This window comes from Eublepharis macularius, chromosome 1 (assembly GCF_028583425.1).
Source record: "Eublepharis macularius isolate TG4126 chromosome 1, MPM_Emac_v1.0, whole genome shotgun sequence".
Taxonomy (NCBI): Eukaryota; Metazoa; Chordata; class Lepidosauria; order Squamata; family Eublepharidae; genus Eublepharis; species Eublepharis macularius.
The window spans coordinates 218,158,762-218,163,632 of record NC_072790.1 but is presented as its reverse complement, the minus strand read 5'-3'; the positions used below and the strand labels follow the sequence as shown (position 1 = coordinate 218,163,632).

General features: G+C 41.2%; 1 long non-coding RNA gene across 1 annotated transcript; it reads left to right on the top strand.

Moving 5' to 3' along the window:
- The first annotated feature begins 2,683 nt into the window (after positions 1–2,683).
- LOC129341390 (uncharacterized) lies at positions 2,684–4,646 on the top strand. The gene is made up of 2 exons (XR_008598122.1): positions 2,684–2,852; positions 4,373–4,646. It is a non-coding gene; the product is annotated as an uncharacterized LOC129341390 (long non-coding RNA).
- The last annotated feature ends 225 nt before the right edge of the window (positions 4,647–4,871 follow it).

Here is a 4,871-nt window from a genome sequence, read left to right as displayed (position 1 = left end):
CTTCTCCTCCCAAAAGTTGTAACAGGAAAATCCAGTTCAAATTGTCAAAGGCCTTCTCTGCCACTTGAGCTACTTGTTTTTCATTCTGTTTATCCAAGTATGCCACTATATCCAATACAGTTCTAATATTGTCTTTCAAATGTCTTTTGGGCAAAAAACCCCTTTGATCTTCATGAATAAAGTCTTTGAGAACATGCTTAAGTCTTTCTGCTAATATCATGGTAAATAGTTTGTAGTCATTATTCAACAATGATATAGGTCTATAATTTTTGCTAGTATCAAATCTTGCCCTTCTTTGAGTATCAATGCAATGTTATCAACTTTCCAAGTCTCTGGCATCTTTCCTCCCGATAGAAATTGAATTCATTGTATTTTGCAAAGGTTCAGGTTACTGGCCACACCCAGGCTTAAATACCTATTACAGGAAGGAAAAGAGAAGCTCACCCTACGCCTTATGCAAATGTCAGATATGTTTCCAAGACTTCTCCTCCCTGCTATCTTCATGATGAAGCCCTGCCATTTTCCTGCCTGTTTCTTCTTAAGGGGATCCATCCTTTCCTGGATAGCCAAGACCTCCAAGGAAGATGAGGGTTGCAGAGTTAGGCAATGGCAAACCACCCCTGCTATTCTCTTGCCTTGAAAACTCCAGCAGGGGTAGCCATAAGTCAGCTATGGCTTGATGCACTTTCCACCACCGTACATCCTTTCCAGAGGGATACTCATATTTCCTGAGACTGGAAATATGTTATTTTCTGTTTTGTTGGAAATTCTCCACTAAGCCCTTTCTATTCATCTATAAAATGATCAGGAAGGTACGTTTGATGGCAATAGTGAATGTATGTTAATAACACTGAGAAAGCTATGCAGGATAAGACTGCCGATAAATACATCTTGTTTTCAACAGGGTCAGATGGCTGCTTCTGGGTACCTCACAAGCTTCACATGAAGCCAATTGTACTTCCTTGTTTTTCCCGGTAGTGAATTTCAAAAGTAAATTTGGCACCATGTAAAGATATATACACCCTGTCAATCATTTTCATAGGGCAATCCCAAGTTCGAGTTTAGCAGAGATGGACATTTTTTTTCTTTCTTTCACATTTCAGTTGTGAATCTGATCTATCACATTTTAATTCTCCCCATCCAAGGAGATTACAACAATCCTGTGAGGTAAATTAGGCTGAGAGATTGACTGGCCCAATTTAGAATAAGGCAGTTTCTGGTAATTACCACAAGCTGTACATTGACAGTTGACAAGTGTAATTGTGGCACCATCTGTAATTACTACACTTTCTTCTTTGGTTGGTTTCTTAATATTTTTGGTCAGTGAGAGCAGAAATATGTTACCACTACAGGATTACTTTTTTGGTCTAGGTATTTATTTATTTATTTATCGTATTTATATTCCTTCCTCCCCGCAAGCAGGCTCAGGGCGGATAACAACATTAAAACATTTAAAACATTGCATATAAAACATTTAAAAACATTATACAAAGATTTTAAAAATAGTAGCACTCTTGATGGCGGCAATACCGTTGATTACAAAAAGTGCGACAGTGCAGTTGAGCATAGCAGCAGCTTAAGAACAGTGGTGGGCAGCTCTCATAGGGAGGGGAGTAGATGTTGTATCCTCCAGCCAGAGGAGGCCCAGCCTCAGCCATAAGCCTGGCGGAACAACTCTGTCTTACAGGCCCGGCGGAAAGATAGTAGATCCTGCTGGGCCCTGGTCTCTGTAGATAGAGTGTTACACCAGGTAGTAGGATTGAGAAAGCTCTTGCTCTAGTCGAGGCCAGGCGGGCCTCCTTGGAGCCAGGGACTGATAACAATCTCCAACCATAGTCATTTTGTGAAAAATCTTTTTCCTCTTAGACATCCATGATTACTGGATTCTGTCATCTTTCACAGAGGACAAAACCTCCCCTAAAACACCTCTTCTATGGTTTCTTCTTTCTACAGTTTTTCCCATATCCTACTGTTCTCCATTCCACCACATATCTGAATGCATGCTACATCTACATTCAATTTTAGCAGCATCACCCCTGTCCCGGTTAGGCTGAGAGTGAGAATGAATGTGTGAACATATTCCCTCTGTTTGTAGGCACTCCCTGAAGTATCAAAGAAATGGGAAATATTTTATTGGTGGGGGAACAAAGTTCAGGAGAAGTTCCCTTCCCATTCTGGCTTAGCTCAGTGTATGCTGATTTTTTTAATCCAAAAAGATTTCCCCTTGTCAACCCTCTGTTCCTTAGTGTGAAGACCAGTTTACCACTTTGCTGCATTGTAAAAAGTTTGATAGAAAGGGAACTGTTGATCCCCAAAACTACTGGGTTTGCATACCAACCCCATAGCTCCATTAGAATTGAGAAAAAGCCCTGGATTCAAGAGATCTCCTCTCAGGATGCTGCCTGCCTGCTGCCAGTTAGAGAGAAAGACAGATATTTTGGACTGCATTGAACCAATGGTCTAACACATTAAATGCCACTGTTGCACAATTCGCTCATATTTACATATTAGTGAAATCTTGCTAAAACAAAGAAACACAGTTAACAACCAAGAGGGAATTTCCACCATGTTAATTGCTCATGTACCTTATTTGGGGGTTTGCTGAACCAGGAAATACATTTGAGATGTCTACTGATTCACTGCAATTTCTTGCCAGTGTTGCTTCACAGATATTGTAGCAATTGCCAACCTGTTCACCATTCCCTATAAAGGAGCTGCTGACTGCCCATTCACCATTACCCAGTTCTTGATCCAGTGGCTGTTTGGTGGCACAGAGATTCTACTCCAACCATCTACCATGAGGGTCCTCTTGGTTGTTGCTGCTGTTTTCCTTGTCTTTCAAGTTGCTTTAGGTAAGTAAATGGGATGGGAGGAGAAGTTACTGGAAAGGCCTTCAACGGTGGCGTGCCTATATGAAAAAGGACATGTGGCATCAACATAACACTCTTCAGGTCTGTGGGGGGTGGGGGTGGGGAGTGAATAGGATTAGTACTGTGTAGACATGGGTTTTAGTCCCCTCTCAGACATGAAGTTCCTTGGGCGATCCTGGGCCAGCCACACACTCTCATACTAACAGACCTCATAAAGTTGTGTGTCAATATATGATGTGTGCTACTTTGAACTCCTTAGTGGATAGCTGAGCTTTAAGGTCTGCATCTACTGAGACTGACAGGCATTTCTGTCTGCCAGCTGATCTGGAAATATCAATGCAATTAAAGTCTGCCATTCCTAAAACCAAAGGCTTCTCCTTATTTGCCCTCTGGCCTCTCAGTCTTGTTTTCTGTCCTCCAGATCCCCTACTAGTTCGTATCCCAATGCATTTTTATGATTTAACATATCCTGAATATAGACTTGCCTTTATGTTGGCATGTCTTAATGCTTTATTGTCTGCAGTCCTGTCAGGTACATGTGCTAGTATTCCATACTCATAGAGAACATGTAGAAAAGAGCAAGAGTCCAGTAGCAGCTATAAGAATAATAAAATTTGTGGTAGGGTACGAGCTTTCGTGAGTCTGAAGAAGTGAGCTGTGAGTCACAAAAGCTCATACCCTACCACAAATTTTGTTAGTCTTATAGGTGCTATGGGACTCTTGCTCTTTTCTACAGCTACAGATAGACTAACACAGCTACCATCTTGATCTGTCTCCAAGACAGAACATGTAACTGCGACCTTAATCATATTGAATCCATTGATCACATACTTTTAAGCTGTCCCAAATTTTTAAAACTTAGACAGGAACTGATTTTCCCCCTAATTAGTAAGGATTCTGTTTCTCCAACTGCCTAGACTTCCAGGCTACTGAGCAATGAAGATGGATGGATTACTTATCGGGTTACTAGATTTTTTGCTGCTGTTACAAAAATACGGAAACATTCCAAAGCAACTGCATAAACTCCATCATTATGTGGGTAGTTTTCCTAGTAACTACCTAAACATACTCTTAGTGGCTATTCCAGACCACTGGGCTGAATGAACAGTAATAAAAAAGAAAAACAGATAAAAATAAAGTTTTCTATCCTCAGAATTGGTTCACAATCAAAGGGTCTGGGGGGCAGTGATAATGGAAGGAGGTGGTTAGCACTAGAAGGAGTGGTTAGCAGTGCATTCCCCCCCCCCCTGTGCTGCTGCTGTCTGGGGGCCAAGGTAGGCTGCAAAGGCATTTCCTCTGTATGACACCTTCAACCCTACTGAGGGGGCATGAAAAGACGGTGCCCAGAGTGGCTTACAGCACAATCCTAAGCAGAGTTACTCCATTCTAAGCTCAATGAAGTAACTTTACTTAGGACTGCACTGTTAGTAGCTTAAGCCTACATTATCTTTCCTACATAGCAACATAACATTTTAGCATTTTAATTTTTTTTTCTTGTGCAGGGAATGACCATGAAAAAGATCTGAATGTGACTGCTAGTGCCCGCCATCCTCCGTGTTATAGGAATCGGGGATTCTGTCTGCTGTTTACAGAAAATTGCCCCTCGGGAAAAGTATATGAAAGAAGATTTAATGATTGTCCTCAACATCAAGGACGGAGGAAATGTTGTGTGAAGGAATGAAATGTACTGAAGCTGATGTGAACACTGTCAGCCACTGAAGGATTAAAAAAGATTACATAATCCAACATTCCAATAAAAGATATGTCTTCACTAGAGTATTGTGGTTGTGCTTCCTTTGTATATTTTCATGAGGTTTAATTAACACTTAACATGACAATATTGGTGTGCCTCAAAAATATTGCAAGTTCCTTTCCTCTTAGGGCTGAAATATATGTGGTGATAGAGTTTTGTGACTGAACTTCAGACATGGAGTTTGGCTTTTGGGGGTTGTCAGTGAAGGTATGGGGAAGGGTGGTGGTGGTGGTGGGGAAGAAAGTCTT